At 46.8% G+C, this 21484-nt stretch overlaps 1 pseudogene; it reads right to left on the bottom strand.

Annotated features, from left to right (window-relative positions):
- Positions 1-2170: 2170 nt before the first annotated feature.
- On the bottom strand, positions 2171-13210 carry LOC136497298 (altered inheritance rate of mitochondria protein 25-like; annotated as a pseudogene).
- Positions 13211-21484: the final 8274 nt, after the last annotated feature.

The following is a 21484-nucleotide window of genomic DNA, read 5'->3' as shown; positions in this document are numbered from 1 at the left end:
AAAAAAATTCCAGAAAACATAGGATCTGGAAAGCGAATTTACAGTGGTAAATTCATCTGCAGCAGTACATGCCATGATGCTTTTTTTTATGACACATGGGTCCCAAAATACTTATTTACTGAGGTAAATATTGTGCATCATATTGCATTTTAAACCTAGGGTCTAAAATTAATATTTACATGAGGTAAATATAGTATGCTACAGACTGTGTTAAAACCTGAGGGCTTAATCATGAATTTGGATTATAATAATAATTCATGAAGATCATTATGTAATTCACAAGTAAGAAGAGGGATTTTTCTGCAAAAACCGCATAATCTTATCCCTTCCACGCGAAGGCATGGACGGTTACTAGAAATCGGCCTTGCGCCGCCGCTCGGCCTCAGGGCTGCCGCCGCCGGTGCTTGGAGCCGCCGGTCGTGGCGCGAGGCTGCTCGGGCCGTCGACGAGCGCAGGAGCCGCAGGCGTCAGGCCTCTGGCCGCGGGGTCTAGCCGGCCGCGGCGCGGGAGACGGCAGTCGTCGGGCTTCCAGCCACCACCACGGGGCCGCAGCGAGGCACGGGCCGGGGAAGCCGGCCGCGGCGCAAGGCCGCAGGCGCGGTCCGGGGAAGCCGGCCTCGGTGCAAGGCCGCAGGCTCGGGTCGCCAGTCGCGTCCGTGATGGCCGACGGGGTCTCTCGCCTTGGAGCCAGTCGAGCACTGCCACCGCATGGCAGGGCACGCGAGTGCCGCAGGCAGTGCGTGCGGGTGCTAGAGGGGCGCATAACTCATCCGTCGTTCGATTTTTTAGAGAGGTAAGAATCTCGAATTGGAAAAAGAAATATATGAGTACATACTGTTCTTGGATTGAGACTTGCAATCCTTTCATGTTCTTTCCCAATTAGCAGGCGTTCAGCAAAGCCAAAGAAATTGTTTCCATGCTTCATTTTTTATGTTGCCGAACGAACGCAATAGTGCAAGGTGGATGCGTGCGTGACTTCTGTGTTCTCCTTCTCCCTTCTGCTCTTCTGTGGCCGCACTCAGGGCAGAGCAAAGTGGCTGATAACGTGTTAATGTGTGAAGGTAAATGAACAAGATTTGGAAGAACTATTTTTTTCATTGATCTCTAAAATATATTTATACAAGTGAGGGGGTGTCACGAAGGGACACGACTGTTCCCAAAGGACATGCCCTTTGGAGTAAAACTAACTGTCTAATCCTATCCATTAATCTTGTAATTGATAGATGAGATCACTTCGTGAACAGGTGTCTGTTGAGAGACACCGTTTCACAACAGGAGGCAAATATACGTGCATGTGTTAAAAGAGGCATGTTTTATTGTTTGGGGTTACCTTCACCTGGCGGCTCCGTTTGCTTGTCTTAAAATCTGGTTTATTTTACTTTTTTTTAAGTCTTTTTTAAAATAAAACAGTATTTTTGTCTCACATCAATTCAGCCAGAATAATATTTTCACTTATTTTTTTAGCCAAATCCAGCCAAGCGAACGGGACCTTTTATTTGGAAAAAATCTAGACAATTATTTGTTCCATGGGTACCGTCCACATGCGTGAGGGTTAAAGCTAAAGCAAATATGAGAATGTACTTGTCTTATAGTATAAAGATTTTTACCGTGAGAGTACTAGTGAGGGCCATGGCAGGGTAAAGAGCCGCAGGGGAGGAGGGTTCTGTTGGCGAGTAGCTAGGCCAGCTATCCCACCGTATCATATGGGACGATCAATCTCTTTGAGATCTTAAATTAGCACGTGTTTAGTTTTAGAGGAATTTGAGGTTACTGTAGCAATTTCGTTTTTATTTGGCAATTAATGTTCAATCATAGACTAATTAGGCTCAAAATGTTCGTCTCATAATTTTCCACCAAACTGTGCAATTAATTTTTTTTTCGTCTACATTTAATGCTCCATGCATGGGCCGCAAACATTCGATGTGATAGGTACTGTAGCACTTTTTTAGAAATTTGGGGTAGAACTAAACAAGACATTAATAGTACAAATGGATACCTATATATGGATAAAATAAACTCATATCATACATCCATCGGATTGACTCGTGGTCAAAGCTTGACTCATCCAAACGGCTAGATCGTAGAACGGATTTTGAAAATTCAAAGACACATATTTTAAAATTTCCCAACTCCAAAATAATTAAGATAATAACAAATTGGAGTCACTAGCCCTGCCATCAGCGGCACTGCGGCAGCGTTTACTCCCGTATCTGCTAGCCTAGCGCCCTAGCCTAATGGTGCGGTGATAAAAATTGTTTTCTATCACCGCGATGTAGAGAGAAGAGAAAGGGGTGGTTTTGGCGGGGAAAAGGGAAGAAAGAGGTTCTAGAAGCGGGGACTTGGGCCTTGGCACAAGTGTTCAAGCCCACGCGCTTTTGGCCTGCAGACCCCCTCCTATTCAGGGGCACTCGCCCAAAGGGCCCGCCCACTGGTGATCAGTTTCAAAATATCAGTTAGGCATGGATCAATTCAGTACTCACAGCTGCAGACGTGCAATCACCTGAGTGGGCTAGCAGCCGAGTTCCACCGTAAACACCAGGCTCCAGTGGACTAGAGGGATGAATTGCTTCCACTATGCATACAGAAACAAAGGGGGAAGACAGGCTTTGGAAATCTCTCCTTAGGCAACCTCAGCTTTCAAGTTTCGGATGAAGCAGAAGCACGCAGAAACAGTTCCTGCCTCTGGCGACGATGGCAATCACCAGATAACAGTACTAAGTGTAACTGCTAGCCTTCTTCAGGAATGAAGAATAACAAAACAAAAAAAAACCCTTGTATATGGGCAATGGTGGTACGTGTGTCTACTCTGTGGCAATCAGAAACGGAAGTCCCCTGAAAGGAGCAAAGACACTTTGATCAATTTCAAGCACCGGAGGTCGTCAACCAGTAAAACAGAATCCACATAAGTCCTGACAAGTGACAAGTCAAATTGGAACAAAGGACAATTACTCTACTTACCAGCCACCTCTTCTAGAGAAGTAATCACTGTCCAAGGAAATCGCGAGAGCAAGAGCCACTGCCCTTTCAGGCAAAGTCAGCTGGCAAACAACATGCAATTCATCAACCTGGTACATTTGTGAGACATAAGCTAACTGGGAAAGGTGGGCATGACAAACGGCAAGTGATACCACTTACATCTGCAGCGAGAGCAAACTTGTGGCTTTGTCCCTCATCAGCAAACCGGATAGCATACTGCCCAGCATCCGTGAAGAGCTACAGTGGTCATAACAACAAGATGATGCTTATCATTCCAAACTCATTAGTTCTTACAATCCCATTCCTTCTATAGTCTAGGAGCAAATGTAGTACAATTGAGAAAAAAAAAGCAGTCCAAAAAGATGCAGGGTGTAGCATAATAAAATCAGATGTATCAGACTCCAACATGGATCTGTTGTGAGATAGAATACCACAATAACTGTGTCATCAGGCAATGGCAAGCCCAGTACAGTACAAAAAGTTACACACAAAAAATTCTAAGTGTAGAAGAAAGCAAAAGCAGCACAAAAATATTAGATAGACAGTTCTTAGTGATCTAAGTTTAAATCATTAATCTGCATGTCAATATAAACATTATTTGTTGTCAAACATGCAATCGGTGCATAAGAGGCATGCATGGACATGGATGCCCATCAGGTATAACAAAAGGGTATGCTTCGATCATTATAAGATGAAAAGGATATGACCTCAAAGCCAATGCCCCTCCAGTTACGATCAATCTGAGCCAACAGTTTATCATCTTCATCCACCAGGCTAAAGGTCCAGTTCCAGAATCCTGGATTCTCAACAACTGCAAATTGCCTATTCCTGAAATATTATGAGATGATTTCAGGCAGTGTAGTAAGACAGGAACTACTCAACGAACTGGGAGATTTGAACTTAGTAAAAAAGATAAGGAAATGTATCAGAATACCATTTTACCCTAAGTACAGGTCATAAATTCTCCGCCAAACGTGCCAACGCCTGTGGACTACACCTATCTCCTGACGAAACCCAAACAATGAAGCTTTATCAGCACTTCCCCATAGAGTCATATGCAGATGATAGTCCTACCCTAGTTAGAGCAATCAAGTGAAGAATATCTACATACCTTACCATCCACTTCTGCATAAATTGAGCTGTTGATCCACCAAAATGGCCTGCGAACCTAACCCGGTAGTACAATTCAATATTTTTTCCACAAAATGCCATAGTGGCTCGCAGAAATGTTACCTTAAATATCTCGTTACCCATAGCATCCGTTATTTCTGCAACAAATGGACGCCTTGTTCTGAGTAGCTGAAACATGAACAAAAGGGGATTGGATTTGCGCTAGTAATCTCCAAGAAGTAAGAAATCAATAATAACAATACACTATTTTGCTCCATTAATTACAATTACAAAGCCAATATATATTTAACACTTGGCATCACGGTATCTATATACCAGTTATTGTTAGATTACCATAGTGTCTCCTTGGTTATTGTGTTAGTTACTCCTATTTACTCTGCTATGCGCCTCCCTATGTGGGCTTAGCCCCTGGCCTTCCCAGGCTAAGGCTCTATATATTTGTAATCCCTGTGTAAACATAATCTAAGTTGGTTGGCATTTTGCCTTCATGGTATCAGACGCCTAATTCGGGTCCTGTGCCGACCCTTCCTCTCCCGCCCACCTCTCCTCTGCTTCCGCCCCTTCCTCTCCTCTGCTTCCGCACGCTGCCTCCGCCCCTTCCTCTCCTCTGCTTCCGCACGAGCCTATGGCCGCTTCAGCCGCCGCTCCGCCTCCTCTCACTGGTGCTTCTAGCACCGGCGCCTCGGCTGCCGCAGCCACTGCTACTGCCGCCAACGCGGCCCTGCTGCGCGACGATGCCACCGCGGCCGCCCTGCGGCTCGAGGAAGAAGCCATCGCCACTCGAGCGGCCAACACCGAGCGCGCCGTCCAGTTCCAGAAGGAGGCGGACCTTCTCAAGTCCGCCGCTGCCGCCCAGGAGCGTGTCCGTGCTGCTGCCGACGCCCTGTCCAAGGAGCGCGCACAGGCCGACGCCCTGGAGGCGCAAGCGGCTGCCATCCGGGAGCGACTTCGTCTGGAGGCCATCCACGACAATGAAGCCCACGACGACGACGAGCACTCTGTCTCCTCTGAGGCTGCTGCTATTGCGCACTTGCACAGCCAGGCCTGCGCCGTCCAGAACATCAAGTATCTGGTCCCCATCGTCCTCGACCTCAAGTCCCCCCACTACTCCAAGTGGCGCGGCTACCTTCTCCTTGCTCTTGGTCGGTACTCCCTGAAGGACCATGTCCTCAGCGACGATTCCCGCCCCACCGACCCGGTCTGGTACCGCATGGACTGCGTGGTCGTCTCCTGGATCTTCAACAGCATCTCCACCGACCTCCTCGACATCATCCACGAGCACGACGGTGTCACTGCTCGGGTAGCTTGGCTCGGGGTGGAGCAGCAATTCCTGGGGAACCGTGAGTCCCAGGCTTTGCTCCTTGATGCTGAATTCCGCAATCTCTCTCAAGGCGATCTCTCCGTTGATGACTACTGCCGCAAGATGAAGGGCATGGCTGACGCCCTCGCTGATCTTGGTGAACCCCTCAACGACCGCACACTGGTGCTGAACGTCTTGCGGGGCCTCAATGAGCGGTTCCAGTTCATGGCTCAACTCATCACTCGGCAGAAGCCGTTCCCTCCGTTTGCGGACGTCCGCACTGATCTTCGTCTCGCCGAGCTCAACATGGTGCAGCCCTCAACGGCTCCTTCTGCCCTTTTCGCCTCCTCATCAAGCAGGCTGCCTTCCACTGCGCCGGCACCCAGTTCTGCCTCTCCGCGCCCCCCTCATCCTCAGGGCGTGCTCCCTACCAGTAGGGGCTCTTCAAGCAGTGGCCGTGGCCGGCGTCGCCGCGGCGAGCGCAACCAGGGCAACCAAGGCGGCCCCCAGTGGCCGTCCCTCTACAACCCGTGGTCCGGCTCCATTCACATGTGGCCCAGCCCCACGCCTGGCGGTCCTCGCACTCCACCAGCACGCACCGGCGTCCCTCCTCCCCAGCAGCACGCCATGATGGCTGGCGTGCCTTCCCCTGGCTACCTGGCACCTCCACCAGGGCCGGGCCTCTACTCACCGCCGCTGCTACCTACTCCTCATGCGCCACCTCCAGCGTGGTCTCCCTGGGATCCTCATTCCCTCGCACAGGCTTTCAGCACCGTCTCGCTCACTCCACCCACTTCGCCGAACAGTACGGACTGGGTTTTCGACTCCGGCGCCTCCTCCCACATCGCCTCCAACCCTGGTATTGTTACCCGCACATCCTCTTCCCCCTTTTCCTCCTCCATCGTGGTGGGTAACGGTGCCACTCTCCCTGTTGTTGGCACTGGCTACTCGATCATTCTCGGTCCTTTTCGCCTTAACAATGTTCTTCTTGCTCCTGGCATTATTAAAAACCTTTTATCAGTTCGCCAATTCACTACTGATAATCATGTTTCTATTGAGTTTGACCCCTCTGGCATTTCTGTGAAGGATCTTCGTACCAGGAACGTCCTCCTTCGATGTAACAGCTCAGGGCCCCTCTACACCTTGCAGCTACCATCGACGCCTTCTGCTCCCTGCACTCTTGTCGCCACTCCTTCATCGTCCATCTGGCACCGCCGTCTTGGTCACCCCGGTAAGGAAGCTCTTCAACGCCTCACTCACTCCTCTTCGATCGCTTGCAGTCAGCCTGCTGATGACCATTTATGCCATGCCTGTCAGCTAGGACGTCATGTGCGTCTTCCGTTTACTAGTTCTTCGTCGAGGGCTTCCAAACCATTTGATCTGATACATTGTGATTTATGGACATCGCATGTTCTCAGTGTATCTGGATTCAAATATTATTTAGTTATCCTTGATGATTTTTCTCATTTTCTATGGACCTTTCCACTTCGCCTTAAGTCTGACACCTTTTCCGCTCTTTCTAGTTTCTTCGCGTATGTTTGTACTCAATTTGGGTGCCCCATCAAATCTGTCCAATGTGACAACGGTCGCGAGTTTGACAATTCTGTCTCCCGCACCTTCTTCCTCTCTCACGGTGTCTCTCTTCGCATGTCATGCCCCTACACCTCTTAGCAAAATGGCACAGCTGAGCGCACCCTCCGCACCACTAACAATGTCATCCGCACGCTACTCTTCCAAGCGTCCATGCCCCCCTCCTACTGGGCCGACGCCCTTTCCACTGCCACATATGTTCTAAACCGTCTTCCCACCAAGACCCTCAACATGACTACTCCCTTCTTCGCACTCCATGGTACTCCACCCTCCTACCATGAACTTCGAGTTTTTGGGTGCACCTGCTATCCCAACCTCACTGCCACCACCCCCCACAAACTTGCCCCACGCTCCACTTTGTGTGTCTTCATCGGCTACTCCCCCAATCACAAAGGCTACCGGTGTCTCGACCTCACCTCCAACCGTGTCATCATCTCTCGTCATGTCATCTTCGACGAGACGACTTTTCCTTTCTCTGGACACCGGACCTCACCTCCCGAAGAGCTTGATTTTCTAACTAATGATGAGCCTCTACCAGCTCCTTCACCTTCTGCAGGTACATCTGTACGGCCTCTTGACGCCCCTCTGCAGACCATGCCGCAGGCTGCGTCCGAGTTGCCTGACGACACCTCGTCGGTGCTCTGGCCCCTCAGCCCGGCTGGGCCAGCATCCCGGCCTCCTCCACCAGGCTTCTCCGCGCCTCGGCACGCACCGCCCGTGGCACAACAGCCACGAACGGTGCCTTCAGCGCCCTCCCAGGTGCTCCTGTTGGCACCAGCAGCACCCCCTGTGCTGCCTCTGGCCGCTGCCCCGGCTCCAGTAGCACCCCCTGTGCTGCCTCTGGCAGCTGCCCCGGCCCCAGCAGCACCCCCTATGCCGCCTCTGGCAGCAGCCCCGGTGCCCCCTGTGGCCCCGCCTGCTTCCCATTTCAACAATGTCTACTCCCGGTGCCCTTCACCAGCTGCTCCTCCTTCACCGCCGACACCACCACCAGCTGCCGCTCCTCCTCGCCGCTCCAACATCATCCCATCTCCACCACGGTTCATCAAAGTTGATCCTCCACGTCCTGTTGGTGCTGTCCCCATCCCACCGGTCGACAATACTCATGGCACGATGACCCGTGGGAAGTCTAGATACATACAGCCGCGCCTCCATCTCCACGCCGAGGCTATGTCCCCGATTCCCCGGTCTTGCCGTGACGCCCTTGCTGATCCTCACTGGCGTCGCGCCATGGAAGATGAATATGCTGCTCTCATGGAAAATCACACTTGGAACCTTGTTCTTCGCCCCGACAAGGCCAACGTGGTCACAGGCAAGTGGATTTTCAAACATAAATTTCACGTTGATGGCTCGCTGGACAGATACAAGGCTCGTTGGGTTCTTCGCGGCTTTACACAGCGTCCCGGTATTGACTACGATGAAACATTCAGCCCCGTTGTCAAACCTGCAACTGTTCGCACAGTCACTTTGGCTCATTCCCGGGACTGGCCAATTCATCAACTAGACGTCAAAAATGCTTTTCTCCATGGGACTCTTTCAGAAACAGTGTACTGTTCTCAGCCAACAGGGTTCGCCAACTCAGCTCTTACTCAGCACGTCTGCAGGCTCAACAAATCTCTCTATGGCTTGAAGCAAGCCCCCCGTGCATGGTACAGCCGTTTTGCTTCATTCCTGCTCTCCCTGGGTTTCACTGAAGCAAGATCAGATACATCTCTCTTTGTTTACCGTCGCGGTACAGAGACCATTTATTTGCTGCTCTATGTGGACGACATTGTGCTCACTGCCTCCTCCCAGCAGCTCCTTCGCAGGGTCATTAATGCTCTGATGAAGGAATTCGCCATGAAGGATCTTGGCCCACTTCACCACTTCCTTGCCATGGCAGTCCAACGACAGGGTGACACTTTATTTCTCTCCCAGCACCAATATGCTCTGGACATCCTGGCTCGCCATGGCATGAGTGACTGCAAACCATGCTCCACCCCTGTTGATACCTGCGCCAAGGTTTCTGCTGATGGTCCTCCTGTTGCTGATCCCACAGCCTACCGTAGCCTTGTGGGAGCTCTTCAGTACTTGACTTTCACCCGGCTCGACATTGCTTATGCCGTCCAGCAAGTTTGCCTTCACATGCACGATCCTCGGGAGGTTCACTTTGTTGCTGCCAAACGGATCCTCCGCTATCTCTAGGGTACTCTTGATCATGGTATCATTATTCCTCGGACTTCTCCAACACAGCTCGTCGTCTACACTGATGCTGACTGGGCTGGCTACCCGGACACTCGCCGATCCACCTCTGGTTATGCCGTATTCCTAGGTGGCAGCCTTATCTCCTGGTCTTCTAAACGACAGCCCACTGTCTCTCGCTCTAGCGCTGAGGCAGAGTACCGTGCTGTCGCCAACGGCGTCGCTGAAGCTTCTTGGTTGCGGCAGCTTCTCCAGGAACTACATCACCCACTCGACTCCGCCTGCATCGTCTATTGCGACAACATCAACGCCGTCTACCTCTCCACCAACCCTGTACAACATCAGCGCACCAAGCATGTGGAAATCGACCTCCATTTCGTCCGAGAACGCGTCGCCATTGGTGCTGTCCGTGTGCTTCATGTGCCCACCACCTCCCAATTCGCTGATGTCTTCACCAAGGGTCTTCCTTCTTCTGTGTTTCAAGAATTTCGTTCCAGTCTGAATGTCCGCTCTAGCGACGTTCCGACTGCGGAGGGGTGTTAGATTACCATAGTGTCTCCTTGGTTATTGTGTTAGTTACTCCTATTTACTCTGCTATGCGCCTCCCTATGTGGGCTTAGCCCCTAGCCTTCCCAAGCTAAGGCTCTATATATTTGTAATCCCTGTGTAAACATAATCTAAGTTGGTTGGCATTCTGCCTTCAGTTATGAACTTAAGATAATAAGGCAGATAATGTACAATAACATAAAGAGAGAAAAAAAGAGCGTACCCAGTGCAGAGAGCTCCCGCTCTGTGCGGGGTCTGGGGAAGGGTGTCAGTGTCAAGCCTTACCCTCGCCTGTGCAATGCGAGGAGACCGCGACTCGAACCCGGGACCTTCCGGTCACAGGTGGTAAGACTCTACCGCTTGCATCAGGCCCGCCCTTCAGATAATGTACAATAACATGTCTAGACTAAATCAACAAGCACAACACCAAACATACCTTAAGAGGAAAAATAAGCATACAGAACAATTCTGAGAAACAACACCATCTGCTGTACAAGATTAAAGAATGGGATGGCCAACAACTTGCTACAAGTTCCAAGAGTCACCACTCTCCAACCCACCCAATTCTCTCCTCTGTCCATTTTACCAATCGCAGAAGCTAGATTTAACTACCTTTAACGTTACGGAATATATTTAATTTAAGTGCCTTGCTGCGCAGTCTTACGGAAAACATCGCAGCCAACTCTAATTGCATCAACCCCTACAATAACAAATTCTTTGCCAAACCACCTAAGATAAGATAAGAGCACAGTAATATAACGGAGCCCTGATTGAGTAATTTTAGTTATCTGTCCAACGACTCCAACCTACTCAATAATGATCCGTGACTGAAAGTGAAACCCTGCCAATACTTGTTCTTTAGCACAGGGAGAACAAAGATATTTTTTTAGTCCCTCAGTAGCATATGATGCATGAGGCAGTGATAATGTTTCATATGGAGATAAAATACAGTAGATAGTGACAAGGTACAATTAACAATATTGACTGCACATAGAGTATATCAGAATAAATAACTAAATCCAAAAATCCCAAGTACTTTTTTTAACGCAAAAAAATCCCAAGTATTATGATTTATGATGCAACCAATTTGAAGTTTGAACGCGAAATTAAATACTTCCAACATAAGAACTAGTGGACTGCTATGCAGGTTAATTGAAATTTCTTGACCCTTGACTCAATTTCAAAAAAAAAAATGCCATGAAATCCGTAGAGCAAGCTAACACAAGTTTATTTAGGATCAAGAAACCACGTAGACATACCTGCCTAAAGATGACATTGCTTTTCTCTCAAATAAAACCTACTGGCTAGACATTGAAAGAACAAGGAAGTCAATGCTTAAAACATATAGAATTAGAATAGGATAATGCAGCAAGGGAACTGATTATGACAAGGACAGAATAAAACTTACAGATTGTGGAAAGAGTGGGTCCATTATGATATACCTGCTCTCCTACAGTCGAGATAATAATATGTAAGATTTTAAAAAGAAATGGAGAAGCATCTTAAACCAGAAACTTGTTGCGCATGCACTAGTCTGTACACACAATTCACCTGCTCAAAAGCAAACATGATGTTCGCCCACTCAATATCCCTGGCAATGATGAGGTTAGCTCTTGCAAGAAGCGGAGCCAGTTTGGCCTATAAACACAGGGAACATTGCCAATCAAGATAAAACATCAAGTAGCCGGGCACAATCAAGCAAAGAAGGTAGGAAATATTACGAAATAGGGGAAAATAATTCAACACATTTTTAAAGGATTCGGCAGTTTACAAAAACTTACAGGGCAGCAAGTTCATGGATCAATTACCCTGCCTAACAAATGCATATTGACCTCCAGTTCCAACAATTTTTCTTAATTTCTGAAATGCATGGTAATACTATCTGTGTGCAATCTTTTTTCCTTTTTTTTGAAAGAACTATCTTCGTGCAATCTCTATAGCCAGTTTGGCCTATAAATACATTTAAAAATATTACAGTTATTACAGTAGCTACAAAAAAACAGTTCTTTAAATTTGAACACAGGGAACATTCCTAATGAAGATAAAGCATCGAGTAGCCAAGTAAAATCTAGCAAAGAGGTTAGCAAATATTAAGAAATAGGGAACAATAATTCAACAGATTGTTAACTGAGTGAGAAGTTCACGATAACTGAGTAATTGACTTGGCAGTATAGGATTCGCACACTAATTAGTACTGTATTTAGTAGCAATTATTACTCAGCCTAACAAATGCATGTTGACCTCCAATTCATAATTTTTTTAATTTCTGAAAATAAGAGAGCATATTATCTTAATGCACTCTCTGTAGCCCAATTATCGAATAGTCTAATATAGCATCAGATCAAATCATGTTTTTTTTTTGAAGAAACAGATCAAATAATGTTACCACAACATAAACAATGTAAAACAAACTACATTCAGAAGGTTCAATTAGAATTTTCAGAATCCGCTTGCCTCGAAGGGGTTGAGGTCCCGGTATTCGTACTGATAGTTCCTTGACGGTGCCTCCCTGGCCGCACCTGCAGCCTCCACAGAACTCGCGAACGCGCCGAGCGAAGGCTCCGCACCGCCGCCGGCGTTCCCGGGTGACGCGCCGACGCCCCACCTCCTCGCGGCCTCCTTCTGCTTGCTCAGCTCGTCTACCCACAGCTTCCGCAGCCACTCCCGGGGCACCGCCGGTGACCCATCCCGGCCGCCGCTGGCGAACCCGTGGGATCCTCCCTTGACGAGACTAGGGGTGGACCTCGCCGCCGCTGAGGCCCTCCCGGCCGCGGTGGCGTGGGAGAGCAGCCTCGATAGCCACCGCATCGCCGAAGCGCAGAGAGGCGGGAGCCGGGAGAGGAGAGAAACGCGGGTGTTCTGAATTCTGACTTTCTAGAGGATTCTAGAAGTGTAATTGATGGGTGAGATCATGAGAGTCATGAGACTCGCCCCCGGAGATCGAGGAGGTGGCTGTTGCTGCGGGTGGGCTGGGCTTGTTTAGTTCTTTCATTCAAGTTGGGCTATGAGCCTTTATGCGGGGCGTAGCTCAGAACTGGGCTATGTGTATCGGGTTATATCGGGCCTCATATGGAAAACTATCCCGAACGGTACTCCTGTTTTTCTGCATAATTCCCTGACAGGTGTTTAACAAAACCTCAAGCTCACACACCTGTGCTATATTGGCTGCCATTGCTGTGCTGCGGACGAGCTACCGTGAAATCACTCACCTGTGCTGAGGTAGTCGGTAAGGAGTGGTACGCCGCGATGTTGACGACGCAACTGAAGTGCTTCTACGCCCCGAGGAGCGAGCCGGCCAAAGGCGCGGCCAGCCCACAGGACGAAGCCGCCGTTGCCCGGGAGCGTGGTCGCGAGCTCGGCGGTGACGAGCGGCTCCGGGACGTCCCACGCGAATGAGAAAAACGAGAGGAAGAACCGGCCAAGGGCGCCTAGCGGGCAACCGGCGGCGGGACAAAGGAGGAACACGAGATGCGAACGGGAAGGTGGGGTTGCGATCCCTGCGGACTCGAGCCTGTTCGCTGGCTTTATAGGATGGCAGCTGAAATAATATTTTTCTCTTACATCAAATTAGTCAGCATTAAATAATGTATGCGTCGTCGTTGGCTTGATGTGGTAGGGGTTGTTAGGCCACGCGTCGGCCATCCAGGCGATGTCGGGTACATGATGTCCGATCCGAGTCCGCAATCACGAGTCCAGCCGGATTTGGTGTCACCGTGTTACTGTTGGCGGCAGCCTCAGGATACACACACACCCCGATGCAATGCACAGAACAGATCCGATGAAGCAGAGGAACAAACGCGTGCGTGCACGAGACGGAATTCTCATCTCACGTACACATACATAGAGACGTCCAGCTCCAGCTCCAACTCCAGGCGGCGGGGGCGCGATCAGCACAGCGACGATGCGGCGGCTAAGAGGCCACGGCGGGGGCAGAGAAAAAAGCACATCTACCTCGTCATAGAAGATTGGGAGATGGGGTACAGCATCCACAAGCCAGAAAAAAATTTAAAGGACTGAACAAAAGTTCTATAATGACTTAACTCTACTATAACCACTCCTAATAGATAAATATATAATAGCTTAAAGTAATCTTATATTTGAAACATCGATTACCGATGAAATTCACAAAGTACATCATGAAAAATAAAGGATGCAGTTCATTCGTACCAAAAGGTCCAATTACAAAGCTAATAAACGGCTCCTGATGTTGACACATTATTCATCCGAAGTAGCAATCTACAGAGATAGACAAAATTGATTAGTCAAACATATATATGGATCTCCAAATTATGAATTTAGAAGATAATAGATTGTACCACTAATATTTTAGGCAATAACATACGATGCTTTTTCATCTCTTAAAACCGCTTTTTGATCTTTTCATTATCAATTTTTCTAAATATCTCCTTCTCACTGTAGCATATCATCAAGTCATTGAGCCATCCATCACCCATTTTACTACGCAAATCTGTCTTTATAATAGACATGGCTGAAAATATCCTCTCAACTAAAGCCGTTGCCACCGGTAGTATCAAGATTAGCTTAATGAGACGATAAACCAATTTATAAGATGTGTTCATATTAGTCTTGACCATAATTTCAGTAACTTTTCCAAGTCCATTGCATCCAAGAAATTCGGGAGTTCTTCTAGCATGGTTTACAAACTATCTAAGATGGCTGGGCAAAACAGCAAGCTCACCAATATCAAAATCCTCGGCATAAATTTTAGCAAGCCTCACAAGTTTGTCCACATCAAAATTAGAGGAGTTCCTTGGGTTAAAAGCAGCCATACATACTAATAACTCTGAACTAATTTCACTGAACCGATGATTCAGCTCAGTCAAGATGGCATCAATGGCGACAAGAAAAATCTCACCATGATAGTAATGCATGTTTGTTACCTTTTGCTTTCTTCGTCTAGATGTACCTCTAACATTTATTTCCTTATCCATATCTTGCACTTCAATCTCATTCTTCTCACAGAATGTTTTCACTTTTTTGAGTAATGGCTCCCATCCATTTTCCCTCATATCCTACAAGCTATCTTTCACATCCGTGATCAAATGCATTGCTTCAACTATGTCTTAATCCTTCCTTTGCAAAGCACGTGACAAAATATCTGTCATGCTCAACAATTCTATCATCAAATGCAGGATGAACACAAAATTAAAGTTCTCTATTTTTCCAATTAAACCTAAAGTTCCACCATTATTTGTTGGTTTAATGGAATCTTTCTTCGCTATCTCAAGCACATCTATGATAGCCTCCCACATCACCAAAATGCAAAGCAAAGTTTTAAGATGTGAACTACATCTAGTATCTCCTGGCCTAGCCAGGCTACTTTCTTGATTTAAACCTCTTCCAGTCATAATCTCACCCTTCTCAATCTTTTCTAGCAACACATCATGATGCTTTGCAAGCAAGGCATCTTTTCTCATACAAGATGCACCCACATTGCTTACTATTAAAGGAACATAGTTAAAGAAATCTGCAATGTCTGTACTAGAAGTCAAAACAGTAACAATCACTAGTTGCAATTGATGGAAAAACAATGCACATAGAAAGCATAAGGATTTTCATCACGAATCAATTTCTGCACCCCATTAAATTCACCTCTCATATTAGAAGCTCCATCATACCCTTGCCCACGAAGCATAGAGATAGACAAATTGTGACTTGGAAGCATACCAACCAAAGCTTCTTTCAATGCAATAGCTGTACAACTCTAAACATGCTGAAGTCTAAGAAATCTCTCCACCACTTGCCCTTTATCATTCACAAACCAGCATGGCACATTTGTTTATGTGTTAGTATAATTGTAGAAATAATTATAATAAAATCTATGCACAAATTGCAATTGTGGAGTACTAACCTTAGAATCACTGTTATTTGCTCTTTTATTGATACATCTCTAGACTCATCAATAAGCACTGAGAATTTTCTACCTCGAATCTCATCCATAATGACAGTTGTGACTTCCTCTGCACAAGCTTTTGCAAGATCCTTTTGTATATCCGGAGATACCATCTGGCAATTTTTAGAACCTTTGTCATATGCGTCCTTCACTATATCTACCTTATCTTTATACCAGTCAACCATCTCTCAAAATGTAACCTTGTTGAGAGAAGTAGAACTCTCATCGTCTCCACGAAAAGGTTTCCCTTACGATATGAGAAATCTTGCAACATCTAAAGAAGATGTCAAATGAATCTCATATCGTTTTTCTTCCTCCGTGCTTACCTCAACTAATTTTCGACCAACACTTGTCCTTTGGTTCATAAAGTCGTCACACTTCAGTCTAGCCTCTGCATGAGTCTTGCAAACACTGTGCTTATGAAAAGTATCCTTAGTGTTCTTCCAATTCACATAACCTTTATGTGCAAAGACCGTGCTTCCAAATTTTTTAGCCTTTGCCGAATTAAAGAAGAGATAGCAATATAAACAATAAGCAGCATCCTTGGACTCACTATACTCTAGCCAATCAAATTCATCAAACCAAGTCTTTTGAAATGATCTCCATTCACCACCCATACATTTACGAGGAAATGGAAATTCATGAGGTTGGGTTGGACCACTTAAAGCATATGCTCCCTTTACTTGGTCTCTAATTTCTGGTTCATAAGAATCGATTGGTTTGCGCTTTCTAGGGTCAGCAATTAGGTTTGAATGACTAAACTCTTCCCTAGATTTCTTGGGTTGATTTGTGCTCTCATTAGTATGTGCAGCTGAGCCGCTGTCACTTGAACTTGAATAGTAGTTGTGCAAAGTTCTTTTTGACATACTGAAAATCTAAAAATTGAAATCCATCGTGAATCAAACATTCAACCTTTCAATCAGACTCCTGATCTCACATTCTCAGTTAAAATTGAAAAATCACCTGATGTCCTGTTCGGCTGCTCCGCCGATCGCCGCGTCCCCGAGAGCGGCGCGCTTGCTTGCGCCGTTGCGAGCCGTCGGGCTGTGCGGCCTACGCCCGCGCCGCAGCGGTGTCCGCTCGCCTGTCGCTGTCCGTCCTCGTGGTGTAGACCGGTCATCGGTAGAACCAGGGAACAGGGAAGCTGCCGCTGTCCGTTTGGGGTCGGGGACGGGAGGCTCGCGACGGCTATCGGGAGAAGGGCAGGAGTTATGGTTTCCGCCGCCCTCCGTTTATGGTCGAGGACGGGAGGCTAACGACAGTTATCGGGGGAAGGGCAGCGGTTATGGTGGGAATGTGGGATTGATAGGGTTTCTTACCTTCTTTCACTATTCACTATTGGCTACTGGGTCTTGGGATTTGACTTAATAATACCCTATTCTCCATAAAATTGGGCCCAAAACATATCAACCCCTCCTAAAATTGGTTCCAAAACATATCAGCCCCTCCTATTCTATACATATATACATGAAATATTTAGGGGAGGCTTAGGGAGGGCTCCACGTGCCTGGGAGTCGTAGGAGGGGCTCGAGCCCACCCTACCCTGCCGTTAGCTTCGTCCCTGACTTGGACTCTGACGCTCGCGCCGCCATTAGCAACAACAAGCAGCTGGGGCGCCTCCCCGAGCCCTGCGCCATCCGCATCGAGGCTCCGGTGGATGGGTACCCTATAGATGTAACCGCCATCAGCAGCAAGATCTTATTCGTGACTGACCGGTTCAGTGACGAGGCACCGATCCTCATCTACGACACGGAGACGGCGTCGCTGGCCATCGGGCCTCGCCCCACGCTCGCGCTGCGCCCCCTCGGGCACATATTCTTCGTGCCCGTGGACGAGCATGTTGGATATAATATGGGCTTGGCCCATATAATATTTAATGAATCAAATAAAACTCTATGGTATGTAACATTAAGTGTTGCATGGTTTAATACCATACGGGATTTTGACTGAACGCTGACCCAGCTTATATGGTTGAAAATTATTCATCTAAATTGAGAAGCTGGAAAAAGGATAAAGGTGTGCCACACGCGCGCGCACGCCACCACCGCCGCAGGCCGGGCCGTGGGTGTGGGCGCGGGTCGGGCCGGGCCAGGCCGAGGCCTTGGGTGTGGCGTGGTGAGGCAGGCTGGTAGGCGGCGAGCAGGTGGGTGTGGACAGTCTTTTGCCACTTAAATCCACATTATCACGAGAGTTTCGCTCTTAGATGGTGGAGGCAACTCCCGTCTCCTAGGATTCTACGCTGCATTCGTCTTCTCTTCCCGTCAGCAGCCATATATCCTATCTTCCGTCAGTCCAGACTAGAGAGATTCCTGTCTTCCGTCAGTCCAGACTAGAGAGATTTTTCCGTAACCACTCCTGAGAGAAACACAGTTCAACAGCTTTCTGATTTCCCCGTCCCGTACCTCTACGCGCACGGAGGAGCAGGAGAGCAGGTGTCTCCGGAACCCTCGTCCGCCTGAGAATCCTGCACGGGGTGAGCGGCTATTAGTTTTTTGGGGACCGATCAGCGACTGCTCGTACATCTTCTTCCTAGAGATCGCTCTTGGATTAGTCCTCTCTCTGGAACATCGAGGTGTCTTCTTCTTCTTTTTCCTGGTGATCCGTTCGTGGGACTGCACTGTGAACATCTTCCTACATCGACTGTGGTCCACGGCTTCGAGCAACGCACTATGTCGACTAGTGCGAATGGAGCCTCCGATGCCTTCGGCATGGGACCCTCCACTAGGTACAGTCTAATCTCTATGATTATTGTATTTTGTATTCTTGCTATAGTAATAAGTATGTCATCTATACATGCTGTAGCGTTCATAAGAAATATACACATGCACATATATGCTGTCACAAATCTGTTGATGTTATATTTCTGGATTAAACTAATAATGAAAATGCCTAAATTCCTAACAATCCAAAAACCTAATGTTAGTTAATTTTCTGTCAGTGGTTTTGCTGCCGCTTTGAAGCCGAATAATTTTGATGACAAGAATTTTATGATATGATGTGCAAAGATGGTATTGTGGTTGACTGCTATGAACTGCTATCACGCCGCACAGGGGAAGCCTGAACAGTTTACTTCTGAGGAGGAGCGAAAGTTCTTGGCTATCGATAACCTGTTTCGAGGCGCCGTGATTAGTGCACTTCATCCCAAGTATGAGAAAAACTACATATCTTGCACATCAGGCAAAGAATTATGGGATGCTCTTGAGGCAAAGTTTGGGGTTTCTAATGCTGGCAGTGAGTTGTACCTTATGGAGCAGCTGTACGACTACAAAATGGTCAAAAACCGTTCTGTGGTCGAACAGGCTCATGAGATACAAGCGCTAGCGAAGGAACTAGAATATTTCCCGTGTTTGTTGCCCGACAAGTTTGTGGCTGGCGGTATCATCGCTAAGCTGCCACCTTCTTGGAGAGATTTTGCTACTTCTCTAAAACATAAGAGACAAGAGTTTAGCGTGGCTGACCTTATTGGATCTCTTGATGTTGAGGAGAGGGTGAGAGCAAAAGATAACCGTGGAAAAGGAGTTGAGTCTTCCGCTGCCAATATGGTGTAGAAGAAAAACTCATTTGCATCTCGTAATAAAAAGAAGAAGAACATGCAAGAGAACAACAATGCAAAGCCTAAGCAGACTACACAGTTTAAGAAGAAAAACAACAAGAAAGGTGGAGGATGCTTTGTTTGCGGGAGTGATGAGCATTGGGCAAGTGCGTGCCTAGACCGCAAATACAAGCAAGAAAAGAAATCAGCAAATGTGGTCATTAGCGAGACTAGAGGAGGAACATCTGGGCATGGTAATTATTTACCCTTTGTTCTTTCAGTTTATCTTTCACCTGAGTGGTGGATGGATAGTGGTGCTAATATTCATGTGTGTGCTGATGTTTCTTTGTTTATTTCCTATCAAGCCGGCAGAAGTGGAGCTTTACTGATGGGAAACGGTTCGTATGCGTGTGTTCTTGGTGCTGGTATGATCATTTTGAAGTTTACTTCAGGAAAGACGGTGCTATTAAAGAACGTGTAGCATGTCCCCTCTATCAAGAAGAATCTTGTTAGCGCTTCTCAGATGTGTCGTGATAGCTTTAAAATTGTGCTTGAGTCTAATAAATGTGTTGTGTCGAGACATGGAACATTTGTTGGAAAAGGTTATGATTGCGGAGGCTTGTTCTGTCTATCTTTGCTTAATGATGTGTGTAATAAAGTAGTGAACAATGTTATTATTTTGGATGAGTCGAATATATGGCATTCACGACTTTGTCATATTAATTTTGGCTGTCTCACGCGGCTTACAAATCTAAATTTAATCCCAAAATTTAACTTAGTCAAAGATTCTAAGTGCCAAATGTGTGTGTGCAATCAAAGCAACCGCGCAAGCCTCATAAGGCTACTGAGGCGAGGAACTTGGCACCATTAGAACTCGTTCATTCTGATTTATGCGAAATAAATGGCGAATTGACTAAAGGTGGTAGACGATACTTCATAACTTTTATAGATGATTACACTAGATTTTACTACGTATATTTGCTGAAAACAAAAGATGAAATGTTGCATTATTTTAAGGTCTATAAAGCTGAGGTAGAAAATCAACTTGAGAAGAAAATCAAGCGTTTGCGCTCCGATCGCGGGGGAGAATATTTCTCAAATGAATTTTTTGAGTTTTACGCGGTGCATGGAATTATTCATGAGAGGACGCCACCATACTCACCATAGTCCAATGGGATTGCAGAGAGAAAGAACCGTACTCTAACTGATTTGGTTAATGCTATGTTGGAGACTGCGGGACTATCTAAGGAATGGTGGGGTGAGGCTATATTGACAGCGTGTCATGTCCTGAATAGAGTGCCCACAAAGAATAAAGAAATCACACCATTTGAGGAATGAGAGAAGAAGAGATTAAATTTCTCTTACCTACGAACTTATGGTTGTTTAGCAAAGGTGAATGTGCCAATAAACAAAAAGCGAAAGCTTGGACCAAAGACTGTTGATGGTGTCTTTCTTGGTTGTGCTATTTACAGCGTGGGTTATAGATTTTAATTATAAACTCTAGTGTTCCTGAGATGGCTGTTGATACAATTATGGAATCTAGAGACGCTACATTCTTTGAGAATGAGTTTTCCATGAAAAATGCACCTAACACAACTAGTCATCAATTTATAATTCCTCATGAGCATGAAAATTTTACTCCGACAGAACAAATTGAGGAATCCTATGTGCAAAATCCAGAGGAGGATGACACTATAGTCACCAGGAAAAGCAAGAGACAGAGGACTGCAAAGTCTTTTGGTGATGACTATATTGTGTATCTTGTGGATGACACATCAACGACCATTGAAGAGGCATATTCCTCTTCTGATGCTGACTTATGGAAGGAAACAGTATGGAGTGAGATGGATTCTGTTATGTCCAATGGAACTTGGGAAATTGTTGATCGTCCCTATGGGTGCAAGCCTATAGGATGCAAATGGGTGTTCAAGAAAAAACTTAGGCTTGATGGTACTATTGAGAGGTACAAGGCAATGCTTGTGGCCAAGGGTTATACTCAAAAGGAGGGTGATGATTTCTTTGATACTTATTCACCGGTTGTCCGATTGACTATAATTCGAGTTTTGCTTTTCCCTGGCAGTCTCTTATGGTCTTATCGTTCATTAAATGAACGTTAAGACAGCTTTCCTAAATGGAGAGTTGGAGGAGGAGATCTATATGGATCAGCCTGATGGGTTTGTAGCAAATGGTCAAGAAGACAAGGTGTGTAAATTATTAAAGTCATTATACGGCCTAAAACAAGCTCCTAAGCAATGGCATAAGAAGTTCGACAGAACTTTAACATCTGCTGGCTTTATTGTGAATGAAGCTGATA

The sequence above is a fragment of the Miscanthus floridulus genome, chromosome 12, assembly GCF_019320115.1.
Source record: "Miscanthus floridulus cultivar M001 chromosome 12, ASM1932011v1, whole genome shotgun sequence".
NCBI lineage: Eukaryota > Viridiplantae > Streptophyta > Magnoliopsida > Poales > Poaceae > Miscanthus > Miscanthus floridulus.
This window is presented reverse-complemented; position numbering and strand designations above follow the sequence as displayed.